Here is a 15338-nt window from a genome sequence, read left to right on the forward strand (position 1 = left end):
AAATAGCCTGGGAAGTGGGCCAGCACAGTCAGGACAGGTGTTTGCCTTATGAGCCTGATCACCTGAGTCAAATCCCCAGAACCCACATAAGGATGGGAAGAAAGAAATCTGTCTCCACAAATGGTCTCTGACATCCCTATAGGGCCCTCCCCGACAGGAGACACACAATAATAATGAATATAGTTTTTCAAATGTGGGACTGGAGAAGGTTCTCAGCAGATAGTTAAGAACACTGGCTGTTCTTCCAGATAACCTGGGTTTGCTTCCCAGGATCCACATGACAGTATCTGTAACTCCAGTCCCAAGGGATCCAACACCCTCTTCTGTCTTCCAAGTTACATTTCTCAACTGTGACTTCAGTCACAGCCATAGTAGGAAAGTGTGAAAACCAATCACACAGAACTACAATTCCTGTCACACTGTGGTAGGCACACGGCAATGTACAGTCATACAAGCAGGCAAAACATTCATACAGATAAAGTGTCTTTACATTTTTAAAATGACATTAAGAGCAGAAAACACAAAAGGTTCCGGTATCTGCAGTCTACCCTAACATGAGAAGGAAACTGCAACTGGAATCCAAGCGCCTTCAGCGACCAACACCCCAGCTCCATCCCAAGCCTTCTTCCCAGCGCAGAATAAAGCCTGTTCTCAAAGTCTCCACCCTAGACACACGCACTCTCCACAGAGCCACCAACACTACAGCGGGAGCACCCTCCCACAGCTGGGAATTCTCCCTCTCAAACCATAACCTTCTGGGTTTCACTAATTCTGCACTGTTCTCCACCCAGTCTTAATCCAGACCTCAGTCTCAGTGTAATAGTTATGGCAAGAAGACTGAAGTCTTAAGACACTACTTACTGGAAAATGCATACTCTAGAATAATGTTTTGTATAACACCTATCCAGTGGAACAGAACCGAACAAATGAAGTGAAAGTATGAAGACACACCACAGAAATAACACACTGTTTCTCAAACCTGCCACCGCAAGTATGTATGTATCTGGGATCTCTGAAACATGCATTTCTCACCGTAACTGCAGATCACAAACATAGCAGGAAAGTACAAGAACCTACCAAACAGAACTGCAGTTCCTGCTACACCATGGCAGTATGCAGGGTAAAGGACACACCAGAGATCATCTCCTGGTCAGTGGCAAGATAAACAGCAACTACAAACAGTAAGCCAAAGTCCTAGAGCAGAAAGAACACAGTGAGCAAGTGACCCCAGGACACTGCACAAGATACAGGAAACTGAGACTCATATCCACAACAACTATGAAAGAGAAGACACGGGATCCTGCTGGTCACCAACCTGCCAGTGGCAACCTACTCTGCAAAGGCACTTTATACACAATCTCTAGGCTGTGTGTCTGTCCATGCTACGTTGATCTGCTCAGTTGCACTTCCCACAGTACCACCTGTGAGCATGTGTGCAGCAACCTCTCCTCCCTTCTAAGAAAGCCTTGTAATTTCTCCACAACAAGCTGCAGGAACTTTAGTGGAGAGATAGTGTTTGAGGTTGAGGTCTTGTGCTTTATCTGGCACAAGAATTTCAAATAAAAGCAGTACCTTTTAGGGCTTACGGATACAAACTTGAGTCAAAATCCCAGCCCTGCCACTGGCCAACAGTCTGATCTTGTACTATTTATCCCAGGCTCTCTAGGTCTGGGTTCATCAGTAAAATAGCAGAAAACAACAAACATCTTCACTGCAAAAGCAGCACAGGGCTCACGTGCATCTAATATTCTGCACACTTTCCTGAGGTCTAAACCAGTCCAGCCACCATCAAGCTGACATATGAGAGACTAGACTACTCAAATCTAAATCTAAGCAGATGCCCTGACCTCTACTGTTCTTAGCCTCATGGTGACAAATGGGCTTTCCTGTAACTGTTTTGGAATTTTGAACTGAGTTGCTGTTGAAAGCTCAACTTAGGAAGAAACTGGCCACCTCAAGAGCAACCAATACACGGCCTGGTGACAAGGCATCACAGGAGCATTCAAGTCAGCTAGCTTAATGCTCTGCAAACAGTACTTTTCCATTTCATTAGTTACAGGCTGCCAGGAAATTTTAGCACTGAGTAGAATGAAGACAGGCTGGAGAAACAGTCCTACTATTTATAAAGCCCCAAGTTAGCCAATTTGGTTGTCTTTTGCATATAAATGGGGTAAGATTCTCCAGCAGCCTATACCCACAGGACTGGAATGCTGGTGGGAAAGCCCAAAGCCCAGACCACAGGGTTCTTCAAACACTTGGGCTGTGACTAGGCTTGTCTTGTTGGTTTACATCTGACATTATAATGTTCTGGACAGATTGCCTAACTCACTGTGAGCTTCACAGTCAACTGTGATCACATCCCTAAAAACAGAACTTCAGAGGAGGAGGGTCATTGATCCACGGAGATTGTTGATTAATACACAAATCGGTATCCCTGTACTATTATTATCTTTTCAATGAGCAAGGTGGTGGTCATGCACACCTTTAATCCCAGCACTCAGGAGGCAGAGACAAGTGATCTCAAGAGACAAGTTTGCAGTCAGCCTGGTCTACAGATCAGAGGACAGCCAGGGCTACTGTATACTATACTACTAAGGTCACAGAGAAAACTGCCGATAGATGAAATTAACGTGAAGAACTAAGGTAGGATGTACTGGCTGGTTTTCTGTGTCAACACAGAAAAACTGTGTCTCAAAAGTACAAAACAAACAAACAAATTATACAATTCAACTGAAAATCAAGCAAGTAAAAAAACAATGTTTCAGAAACCCAGCCTGGCTTTATGATGTTTTTTGAGAATTCTTTGTAGAGAATTCCATGGAATCTTTCAATAAACAGGCAGTAATGAAACAAATGTCAGAAAGTCAGCTTTGACAAGAATGTTTACTTACACTGCTGACAAAAAGCAATTAGTTCTTGGCTTAGAAAGAGCCTTTAACAAGGAGACAGTTTGCTGTAGGGCTATTTCATTCCCTGAGAACAGACCTGTTGTGAGTGAATCTGAAAGTCCATCTGTTAATGCCCATGTGGGATGACAGTCCCAGCAAGTTCAACAGCCATGATCTTAACCTGCCAGAGACAAAGCAAAAAACTCCAAAAAAAAAAAATTAACAGGCTTCTTTAACTGGTAGAAGAGGCTCTAGTAAGTGCTTTCTCTAGAGCCTCCACACATTTGCATCTGCTATGATTTTAATATGCCCTCTAAAATTCAGAGAGTGGCCATTTAATAGTTGGTATGATGCTACAAAAGGTGATTAAGCCATTAAGGCTCCTCACTAATAAATGCCATCAAGGTCCTTATGAAACATGCTTCTCCCAGTGTGCAACCCAACTGCCCTTCTGTCCTTTCCACTGTGTGGTACACCGCTTTTCCTCTCCAAAGAGGCATCAGTGAGGTGCCATGTTGGATGCAGGAAGTAATCCTCACCAAATACCCAACTTAGCAGTGTCTTGATCTTGGAACTTCCAAAAACAGTATCAAATAAAATGTGTTCTCTATAAATCACCCTCTCTCTAGTAACCACAGCAGCCACTGATCTTTGATACTATATACTACTAAGGTCACAGAGAAAACTGCCGATAGATGAAATCAACATGAAGAACTAAGGTAGGATGTACTGGCTGGTTTTGTGTGTCAACTTGACACAGGCTGGAGTTAGCACAGAGAAAGGAGCCTCCCTTGAGGAAATGCCTCCATGAGATCCAGCTGTGGGGCATTTTCTCAATTAGTGATCAAGGAGTTGGGGAGGGCCCACTGTGGGTGGTGCCATCCCTGGGCTGGTAGTCCTGCGTTCTATAAGAAAGCAAGCTGAAGCTGGGCAGTGGTGGTGCACGCCTTTAATCCCAGCCCTCGGGAGGCAGAGGCAGGCAGATTTTTGAGTTTGAGGCCAGCCTGGTCTACAGAGTGAGTTCCAGGACAGCCAGGGATATACAGAGAAACCATGTCTCGAAAATCAAAAAAAGAAAAAAAAGGAAGAAAGCTGAGCAAGCCAGGGGAAGCAAGCCAGTAAGCAGCACCCCTCCATGGCCTCTTCATCAGCTCCTGCTTTCTGACCTGCTTGAGTTCCAGACCTGACTTCCTTTGGTGATGAACAGCAGTGTGAAAGTGTAAGCTGAATAAACCTCCCCAACTTGTTTCTTGGTCATGATGCTTGTGCAGGAATAGAAACCCTAAGACAGAGTTCAAGGCCAGCCTGAACCACACTACACCCTCTCTCCCAATTTCAGGAGCCTAGTTAGAGGAAGGTAGAAACTGGGGTTAATTCCTACTTTGCAGCACAGTGGACATGAGCAGCAACAAGACCTCACGGAGCCTGGAGCCTCTTCCCATAAACCTATATAGTCACTCCCTAGGACTAGGACTAGTCCCTAGGACTAGGTGACCTTGCCTACAACCCCACAGAGAAATGGAGAGCAAATTCTAACCCAACTAGAGGCTCTCCACAGGGCCCAAAATACCTTCAAAGGCACTGGAGAAGAGTGGGTGTGATAGCTCTGCCTTACGCTTTAATTCATGTGTGTCAAGGTCATTTCCCAATGCTGCTAGCCCTAGCCCAAAACCTTGGCTTCCTTGCACAGCAAGACATTACTATCAGGGAAAAGCAAATCCTACTGACACTAAGAACTGTCTTCACAATTAAGACACAGTCCAAGATCGACATATCCTGAGTCTACATTCTACATCAGCGCAATTATACAGACCTACTCTCCACAACCGACACCACACATCTGAAGCCCTGCTTCCATTAAGTAGATAAACTAGAGGCATTGTCCACTTGTTACTCTATTCTACCAGGCTCGTGCCAGAATAACAGAAAAGTATCTGTAGGTCTTTCTCTTTAAAAAATATGTCACTCTTTTCAGAAGAAATCACAATGAAGTCTGGCTGGGATCTGAGCTTGGGCAAGGGGGGATGGTAAAAGCCTCACAGAGAAGAAAGGTCAAAGGATGATACAATCACCTGAAGAACCCCATGGCATAAGGACAACTAACCTGAAGGACTGAAAACAAGGAAAAGTCGGACTGTAGCAAAACTGTGTGGCCTCAGTCTCTTAAGAGTAGATGTGTTCTCCAAGAGAAGAGTGCAGCAAGAAGGAAGACGAAGGCTGGCTACACATCACCCACAGCACCCACGCTCGAGGGTGGGAAGAAGACAACGCTGAGGAAGGCGGAAAAGTCACTGCTGGTGGGAGAGGCTGAGTGCACAGAGCCAAGCACACACGTTAACAAGAGCCGACAGCGTCAAAATCGCAAGAACAGAGGAAAGCCACTGACGACTGAGGAGATGGCTCAGTTCATAGAGTGCTTGCCATACAGAGAGGAGGACCCGAGCTCAAATGCCTGAGGTGTACTGGCCAGCCAGTGACAATCCTGTCTCAAACAGTAAAGTGAAGTTAGTCAGAAGTCTCAATATGCACATGTGTTTGTTCTCTCTCTCTCTCTTTCTCTCTCTCTCTCTCTCTCTCTCTCTCTCTCTCTCTCTCTCTCATAAAGTAATTTGAAAAGTTTTTAAAGGGCATATGCTCTCACATCAAGAAACATAAGCATGGCTTGTGAGAGAATCACTTAAAATAAAAACACAGAGAAACAGAGAAACACAGGAAGTAAAAGTGATTAATAACCATGGCGGGGACAGACAGGAGAAGGCATGGGGTGTGGGAGACTGACCATACAGACACACTAAAAGCAAGGAGATGGCAAAGGGGACATTGAAAAGGTCAGAGGAAAACATGAATGGAAGCTATGGGCTTAAGTCATTCATGCTTAGTCAGGGATGGTCCCTAGGTTCAATAGACTCCTTTTAACCAACAATGCTGCCACACCTGGATATCTACATACAGAAAGCGATGTACTCCTAGCAACATCCTGAATCACATTCTAATTAACTCAAATTAGAAGTCAAACTATAAAATCTAATTGACCAAATTAGAAGTCAAACTATAAAATTTTTTAAAATATTTCTGCTGGGTAAAGATTAGATGTGGCAACAAGAAAAATGCAATCCATAAAAGAAGAAAGTGCCATTCTATACCCCATCAAAAGTGTTCTGTTTGGGCCTGAGTTTGGCTAAGAGGTTACGGGAAGTAGGGGCTGCTCTTCCAGAGGACCCAGGTTTGATTCGAAGCACCCACACCGCAGCTCACAACCACCCGTAAGTCTAGTTCCAGGGGATCCAACACCCTCTTCTGGCCACCATGGTCACCAAGCATGCACTTGATGCACGGACATGCATGAAGGCAAAACATGCATGGACATAAAATAAAAAAATAAAGCCTTCTAATTTTCTAAAGTCAATGTGGTGGCTGGGGTATAGCATGTTTCACACGTACCAGATCTTGGGTTTGAGCCCCACCTCTCCCAGCCTTAAATACAAACAGCAACTTTAAAAGATCAAAAAGACAATTCAAAGACTGAAGAACTATCTGCGGGTTACATATCTAATAAAGCATACAGGAACTCTCAAAACTTACTAAAAAAATGAACAACTCAATTTTTAAAATTAGGCAAGTGATCTGAAGTGACACTTCACCAAAGAAGGCAGAAAAAACTGTACCATCTTTGCTTATTAGGGAAATGCAAGTCAAACCACATGACATGCCAGCATACACTTACGAGAAAAGTCTAAAATTAAAAAAAAAAAAAAGAGCATCAAATGTTGATCAGGATGAGGAAGCACTGCATCTCCGACACACAGTGGGCTGTGCGGGCAGTAACACAGCACAAGGTAGCAAAGGCTATGGACAAAAGCCTTTATTCCTGGATTGTAACAAAGTGTGTGTGTCCCCGCTGGAACTTACAGACAAATGTTCCGTGGCAGCTTCTTTTGTAACAGGCAAGCAAACAGCACTGTGTTAGTCAAACTTCCCCCACTTTAGACAAACAATGTAAGAGGAGATAGTTATTTTGGCTTCTGGTTGCAGAGGATTTACACAGTTCATACCTGGCAACCTGTATTGTTTCTGGCATGGTTGAAGGCTTGGTAAGGCACAACTACTCACCTCATGGCAGCCAAGACACAAGTGTGTCAGAAAGGAACCCTGATATCTCCAAAAGCAATCCCAGAGATCCACTTCCTCTAGTGAGGCCTCATCTTCCAGTCCCACCACCTACCACAGACTGCTCACATTGCCAGTCCATCAATAGATTTAGGTCAAAGCTCCATGGAAACGTACTGGTAGATATACCTACTAGCTGGTTTCACTACTCTTCTAGGTGGCTTTCAATCCAAACAAGCTTACAAGATCAAGATCAGCCATCGCAAAAAATGGGGCTGCTCTTGCCTAGGGCCTCAGTCGGGTTCTGACTTAACTCCAGCTCCAGGGAAGTTGGTGGACTTTTATGGTGTTCATAGGCATTTCACCTGTTCCTAGAATGAGGCCACAGCCCTCCATAGATTTGTGGCCATCAGTCACATAAGGGCAACGCACCAAGCCCCTCCACATGTAGAGGACGTGACAGATTATATAGGCTCAAGACAGATCTCCATTTGGAATGAAGTAGCTAAAGACTTGGAGACTTAGCCAATAAGCTTTCCTTCCCAGACACTCCTCCCTGCAAAAGGTATTGAACCTCAGACCCGCCCTGAGAAGTGGGGCATGGTTTTACTCATCCACTTTCTGCCATGACAATAAAGGCCTTAAAACCATGGACTGCCACTTTTCATCGGGATCCGCCATAGGGAGCTGTGGAGGCCTTTGCCTGTAGAGCCACTGTCTGATCTCCAGTAGACGGCCTCTCTTCGATCAGCCTTGGCCACCACCGAGAACTCCCACTGCGGGACCAGCCAAAGCTCCTCCCTTTCCCCTCTTGGCTCTGGGTCAGATCTAGCCCACAGGCCCCCACTCCATTCTCAGCTCTTCCGATGCTTCCAGCGATGCCTGCGTGTCCAAGAGCCTGAAAATCAGACAGGCTGGCCTCCTTGCAGGCCTGGGGACTCCCGAGCCAGCTCCGGCTGTCCTGTGCCTCAGACTGTGTTTCCTCACCCCCAAAGTGAAGCGCAGTTGACTTACAGTGTCCCACCTCCCTGATCAGCTGAGCCCTGTGGCGGAGCAGATGCGGGACCCCATTAACGCTACATACACATAAAACAAAATACAGCTCAGGGATGAAAAGCATTGCTACTCTTTCCAAGAAACTGAGTCTGGCTCCCAGCCACATGGCATCTTTCAACTGTCTGTAATTCCATCTTTTGTCCTCCTCAGCCACTAGGCACTCATGTGTTGAACATAACATGCATGTAAGCAAACACTGCCATACATAAAAATAAATAAATGAAAGTAATAAAATAGAGAAAAGATTATCCATCACGAACTTAAATACCTATAAGTAGATTAATGGGGGGAAAGACAAAATAAAAACAAATGAATTATTGATATCTATCTATATGTGTGTATGTACATCTGTATGGGAGTATCTATGCATGTGCACACATGTATACACACACACACACACACACACACACACACACACACACACACACACACACAGAGTTGAGAGTTGATTCTCAAAATTATATTGAAAGAAATCAGACAGCCAGGCAGTGGTGGCACACATCTTTAATCCCAGCACTTTGGAGGCTGGTCTACAGAGTGAGTTCCAGGACAGCCAGGGCTACACAGAGAAACCCTGTCTCGAAAAAAAACAAAAAACAAAACAAAAGAAATCAGACTGTGGAGCTCAGCTGATAAGAGTGCTTACCTAGCATGAAGGATGAGGTTTGATCCCCAGGACCATAGAACCCTGGGTGTGACGGCACTATAGTCTCAGCACTTAGTGGGTGGAAGTAGGTAGATCAGGAACCATATAACCCTGGGTGTGACGGCACTATGTCTCAGCACTTAGTGGGTGGAAGTAGATCAGGAAGTTCAAAGTCATCCCTGACTACTTGAGTTTGAGGCCAGTCAGGAATACAAGAGACCTTGTCTCCAAATCCAAACAACAGGACACGCCCCTCACCACCCCCTGCCACCACACCACCACCAAAAAAAAAAAAAAAGGTAAATAAATGTAAGTGCACCACTTACAACAGCTGAGGATGGAAGCACCCAAATGGTCAATGACTAGAACTGTGGTCTACCCATACAACAAAATCTGATTTGGCATTAAAAGTAAAGAAAATTCTATTATCTAGACGAATCTTAAGGGTAGTAGACTAAGTAAGCAATCTAGTCACAAAAGGATGAATACTCCATGACGTACCCAGAAGGGTCAATTCCTAAAGACAGACAGTAGGATGAGAGGTTTCTAGGGTTACAGGAAGAGAGATGGGGAACTGTGTCTTAGTAGATACACAGAGAAATGGAAAGAATTCTGGAACCAGCACAACGTGAATTAATTTAACATCACTGAACAGTTCATTTAAGTGAATTCAAATAGTAAATGTGATGTATATCTTGCCACATTATGTGCAGCACACATTTGCCCGATGACCTCAGAGGTCAGAAAAGGGTATTGGATCCCTTGGAACTGAAGAGCCCATGTGGGTGTGGGAAGCAAACTCGGGTCTTCTCTAAAAAGACCTAGAAAGTACTCCTGACTACTGAGCCTTCTCACCAACCCTCTTAGAATTTTTAAACCATTCTGATGGAGCTGGGGGAGGATGACGTCTCAATATACAATGGAAGCTTCTGCTTTACCTCCCGAGTTCTGGGATTACACACCTGGACCAGTACATCTGGCATTAATAGTTACTTTGAAATGTATTCTACATAATTCTAGAATATAAATATAAACTAAGCTTCATGAGAGAGAACAGATCAAGTGCAGCCCAAGGGGAAGTTTCAAGACAGGCCTGCCAGAGAGAGAACGTCAGAAAGCATCATGGACATGGCCAACTCATCAAGTCACATCCCAAAGCAGGCAGCTGAGTGTGTAAGGAAGCAGCCGGTGTGATGTGCACATCTGTAATGCCTGCTCCTGGGAGGTCAGAGCAGGAAGAACTGGGGTTCAAGGCTATCCTCAGGTACACAACAAGCTGAAGAGACAGCCTGGGCTTTGACCATGTCTGAGAGAAGAGGAGAAAAGTAGAAGAGAGGGAAGTATCCTCTTCTGAGGAGGGCTCAGTTGAATAGAAAATGGACAAAGAGAACGAACAGGAAGACGAAAGGAAGTCACAGTGATCGCTGATAGCTGATGCGAGCTACCCAGAGAAAGAACAAACATTTCGTACCTTCAGCACAACCCTACAACAGAATCAAAGCACACTATGGAGGAGAAAAGGTTTAAAGGAAAGCATAATGGATGAAGACGGCACTGCCAACCCTGTGCTGTGCTGTGGAGTGGATCAGAACCAGGGTCAAGGAAGCCTTCAAAGGGCAGGGTTAAGAAGCCCCTTGAACAAAGAAAAAGGGCTCCCTGACTCAGGTAAATTCCAAGAGCAGGATATATAGAGGGAGAATGCACAGCATTCCACAAGTCCAACAGACTGCTTCAAGTCAGGACAGCTCCATACAAGTGTCTTCCTGGAACAACATGAAACCCAGGAGACAACAAAGCCCAGCAGCAGCCTGCACCAGGCAGGAACTTGTAGTTCTGTCTCTGTGCCTCCTTCCCTAAATGGTTGTGGGAAACAGCAAGCGTCATTCATTTGCTGAGAAAGATCTAACTTAACACAGGTCAGAAGGAGCCAGTGGAACACAGGGCTGGCAGAGCAACAAGAACAGCCACCTGGCTGCTGACTACAATGAGGAAGAAGGGATAGAGACAGGGCTGCGGGCACATTGACCATGACTGTCCATTCAATGACTCACTCCTCTAGAACAGTGCTTTAAAGACCTCTCACTCTCACTTCCTCTACCTTTGTTACTCTGAGCATCTCTGAGGAAAACCAGCTGTGATAGATAGTTCAGAGACATTCCATTCCTATTCCAAAAGGCCACTTACTCTTATAGATGCACATTATGGCTCTGTGCAATAGTGAAACTGATGCAAGAGAGGACTTTCTAAATGAACAAAATCTATAGAATCCTGACGATTTCACTAAGTTGTTCTAATGAATTCCTGGCTAGGCATGGGTGCTCTGCGCTTATATTTCCAGCATTCAGGAAGAATATTGTGAGTCAAAGCCAGTCTGACGAGAGCCATATATCCGCACACACGTGTGCACAAACAGATTTTTTTTAAATGACTTAAATTATTGTCCCTAAAACCACAGCCATGGAAGGCATCAGAGATCTGGAGAAGTCTTAAGAAAGTCTCAGTCTGCCGGGCAATAGTGGCGCATGCCTTTAATCCCAGCACTTGGGAGGCAGAGAGAGGAGGATTTTGAGTTCGAGGCCAGTCCGATCTACAGAGTGAGTTTCAGGATAGCCAGAGCTATACAGAGAAACCCTGTCTCAAAAAAAACAAAACAAACAAAAGGCCTCAGTCACTGACTTCCCAGAGTCTGGAGGAGGATGGGGTAATGACAGAGTTCAGTGGGAGCAGGCTGGCCTTGGGTATGGATTCCTTGCCTGATGGGAGAACAGATGCAAAAGTTAATCCTTCCTCAACAAGGGGACCAAGTAAGAGAGCAAGACTTAGAATCTGGGGAAAGCACTTCACTGTTGTGCTCTTTGTAAGGTTCTGGGAAGGGACTTTTACATTAAAGGCATAATACAGCAAGCAGAGTGTGGTGGGTATAATGTAATCCTAGACGAAAGGAGGCAAAGTATTTAAGGCCAGTCTGGGCCCAATGGGTCCCAGAAAGGTGGGAGAACCTCCACATGCATGTCATGACACACAACCATAATCAAATATGCACATGCCTGCACACATGCATGCATGCACACTTGTGCATATATGCATGCATTCATACACGCATGTGCACACAGAGTAAAAATATAATTTAAAAAAATTAAGAAGATGGTTCAGTGGTCAAAACCTGCTGCTCTTGCAGAGGACCTGAGTTCAATTTCCAGCACTCATATCAGGCCGCTCACAACCATCTATACCTTTAGCTCCAGAAGACCTGATCTGATGCTCTCTACTGACCTTCCCAGGCACCCGCACCTAGGCGGCATATACTCATGGAGACACACACACAAATCAGTATTAAGGGGGGAAAAAATAAAGATTCCATTTGTGAGGCCAGGGAGATGGCTGGACAGGTAAGGTAAAGGACCTTTCAGCCAAGAGCCGATCCCTCCACCCCATATGGTTCGAGTGAGCTGACACCTCTCTCTGGATTGTCCTCTGACTTCAACATATTTGCCATGACATATGCCACATTCAGTGACTGAAGGAAAGAAAATTTTCTGAAGTCTAACATAAAGTAAGTTCTTTAAGAGAAGACAGCAAATCAACTAGAAGAAAATCAGTGAATAAGAATATATGTATGTTTTGCCTGGTATTTATAATTATTGTATCAATTTTGAAGAAGAGGACCTTATAAGTTACTCTTTTTCGAGATGAATGCTTTTCAAAATCATCACAGGCAAGGAACCAGAATCTTACCCTCACCTAACATCTGTGCCACCCTCCAAGCAGAACCATTGTTCATTGAAACAGTTGATGAATGACTTCATGGATAGACCATCTTAATACACACACCATTTCTTAAATGACTGCAACCTGTTCCCTGCGGCCTGAGAATGATGACGATCACTCAAGGCAAACAGCTTTGACCATAGCAGGAAATCTGTATCCAAATAATCGTGCCTACAGTTCATTCCTTGGTGCAGCAGAACTGTCAACTCTTAGCTTAGCTACTATGGAGGTAACATCCTTTGGTGATGTGAGGGACACTGAAGTACAGCCTTACTACAATGAACTCCAGTGTCTAAAAATTGTTCTTACTTTGGGTTTGTACTACAGTAAGAGCCAAGATTTTAAGCTCTACTAAAAACAAAACAAACAAAAAGACTTTATTTATGTTCATTTAATAACATTTCCATCATTTTTATGATTAGTGTATATATATGCGTGTGTATGTGTGTATATATATGTATATATGTATATGTGTGTGTGTGTGTGTGTATATATATATATATATATATATATATATATATATATATAGTTGAATATAGTAAAAACAAAAGGGCTGATGAGATGGCTCAGTGGGTAAGAACACTGACTGCTCTTCAGAAGGTCCTGAGTTCAAATCCTAGCAACTACATGGTGGCTCACAACCACCTGTAATGAGATCTGACACCATCTTCTGGTGCGTCTGAAGACAGTTACAGTGTACTTATTTATAATAATAAATAAATCTTTGGGCTGGCGTGAGCGGGGTTGACCAGAGCAAGTGGGGTTGACTAGAGCGAGCAGAGGTTCTAAATTCAATACCCAACAACCACATGAAGGCTCGCAACCATCTGTACGGGTACAGTGTACTCACATACACTAAATAAATAAATAAATAAATAAATAAATAAATAAATAAGAGGAAAAAAGAATATATGTAAAGTTTTACTTCTAAAACCATAGAAGGGCAATGTTGATGTGTCCATCAACTTTATTACATAGGAAATACTAATAGAAAATAAACCATTGCATAAAATATAACTTTTCCTGTAAGTAAGAAGGCACAAATTAAACCATAAATATCACAACTATTTAAAATGTAAAGACACTCATTATCTATTATGACATAGACTTGGCCAACTCAGGAAAGATCAAAAAGAAGGCAGTCAGGAATATGTTCCACTGCATTAACAGGGAACAGTCAGTTACTACAAGACTCTGCTAAAAAGATGCCAGCCTACACCAGAGGCTCAAAAACACCAGCATATATAACCTTTACCACCACCAAAGCTATCTCTTAGCCAAGAAAAGAAATCTTTATTATAGACTACATCTGGGTATCTGGGTTGCGTGTTCTTGGTTTCGGGGGGGTTTGTTTGGGGAGGTTTTGTTTGGTTGTTTTGGTTTTTTTTTTTTTTTCACAGTCCACAAAGGCTTTTTATTTATGCTTTACATTTAAAAAAAGAATCCCAGGATTTTCCCTCCTGTATGTTTTCGTCTTGCCTCTTCATGGTCCATAATGCCAGCCGAGGTTGTCAGCACAATGAGGCCAAACTGACGTGAAGGGAGCAGGTTGTTCTGCCATTTCTCTAGGTCTTTGAGTTGAACATCAAATCTAGGGCTTATAACGCCACACTTGTTCAACCTTCCTGTGAGGTTCACAACAATCTTCCCAGCTCTGTGACCATCAATGATCTCGAATTCACCAATGTATCCGTGCTTCATCATCACAGTTAAGAACCGAACGATGACTTTAGAACATGGCCTGATGAGGACCTGGCGTTTGCCTCTCTTCTCAGCGTTGTTGATGCTCTTGAGAGCATCCGCCAGAACATTCATTCACACCATGGTGGCGGCGAAGGAAGATGGCAGAAAGGGTTGTTTTGGTTTTAATTTTATATGCATGAATGTTTTGCCACCATATATTTCTGTACACCATGTGCATGCTTGATGCCCCCAGAGGCCAAAAGAGAGCATTAGATCTCCTGGAACAGACAGGTGTGAGCAGCCATGTATGTGCTGGGAATTGAACCTGGGTCTTGTGGAGAAACAGCCAGTGCTCTTAACCATCACTCATCCCATATCTGGAGTTTTAAACTACCTAGGCTTTTAAACCTATCTACGCCTCTGTTTCACCAGCAGAAAATAGAACCCATAACCTAGAAGAAGAAATAAGATGATGAAGAGAAACATAAAGTTAAAAAATGATGGCCTGGCGTGGTGGTGCACGCCTTTAATCCCAGCACTCAAGAGGCAGAGGCAGGCAGATTTCTGAGTTCGAGGCCAGCCTGGTCTACAAAGTAAGTTCCAGGACAGCCAGGGTTATACAGAGAAACCCTGTCTCGAAAAACCAAAACCAAAACAAAATGATGAAATGCTTTAATGTGAGAGAGTAAAGTCAGCAAGTTTAAGTCCTGAACAACTATCAAATTGGAGCCTATTCTAAATTCCACATATAACCCTGAAACATGGCTCCACGTAAATTAATTATGTCCTATGCATTTTCTTACTCAGTAGGCTTTTTTGCAAAATCTGCATTGAGACATTTTGGTTTTCCTTCACTAGAAAATCTGAGTCACCTTAAAGACCTAACTGACCTGTTCCATCCTTGTTTTCTACTTCAAATGTTTCAGGCAGCCTACAAAACAGACTGAAGGACCTACATAGACCCAATCCTCCTCATCTCCAGCACTACTTACAATTCTACACTGCCAAGTCACACACATCACAAATGTCTCTTCCCCCTTTCTTCTGGCTTCCTGAGACCCTGGATTTATAAAAAGGTAGCACAGGAATCTCTGGGTCCAAGAGAAATGACATCTGAGGGACTGCTATATTCACACTGGAGTATAGCTATCTGTCAATGCTGTAATTGAACTACAAGCCCAGCAAGTATC

At 43.8% G+C, this 15338-nt stretch overlaps 1 protein-coding gene and 1 pseudogene across 4 annotated transcripts in view; both read right to left on the minus strand.

Annotated features, from left to right (window-relative positions):
* Positions 1-15338, minus strand: part of Nudcd3 (NudC domain containing 3) — a 95929-nt gene that overhangs the window by 53057 nt on the left and 27534 nt on the right. The gene's annotated exons all lie outside the window — the stretch shown is intronic.
* Rps15a-ps6 (ribosomal protein S15A, pseudogene 6) lies at positions 13761-14584 on the minus strand (annotated as a pseudogene). The gene has a single exon (NR_029471.2). The product of NR_029471.2 is annotated as a ribosomal protein S15A, pseudogene 6 (transcript).

The sequence above is a fragment of the Mus musculus genome, chromosome 11 (assembly GCF_000001635.26).
Source record: "Mus musculus strain C57BL/6J chromosome 11, GRCm38.p6 C57BL/6J".
In the NCBI taxonomy this organism is placed as follows: Eukaryota; Metazoa; Chordata; class Mammalia; order Rodentia; family Muridae; genus Mus; species Mus musculus.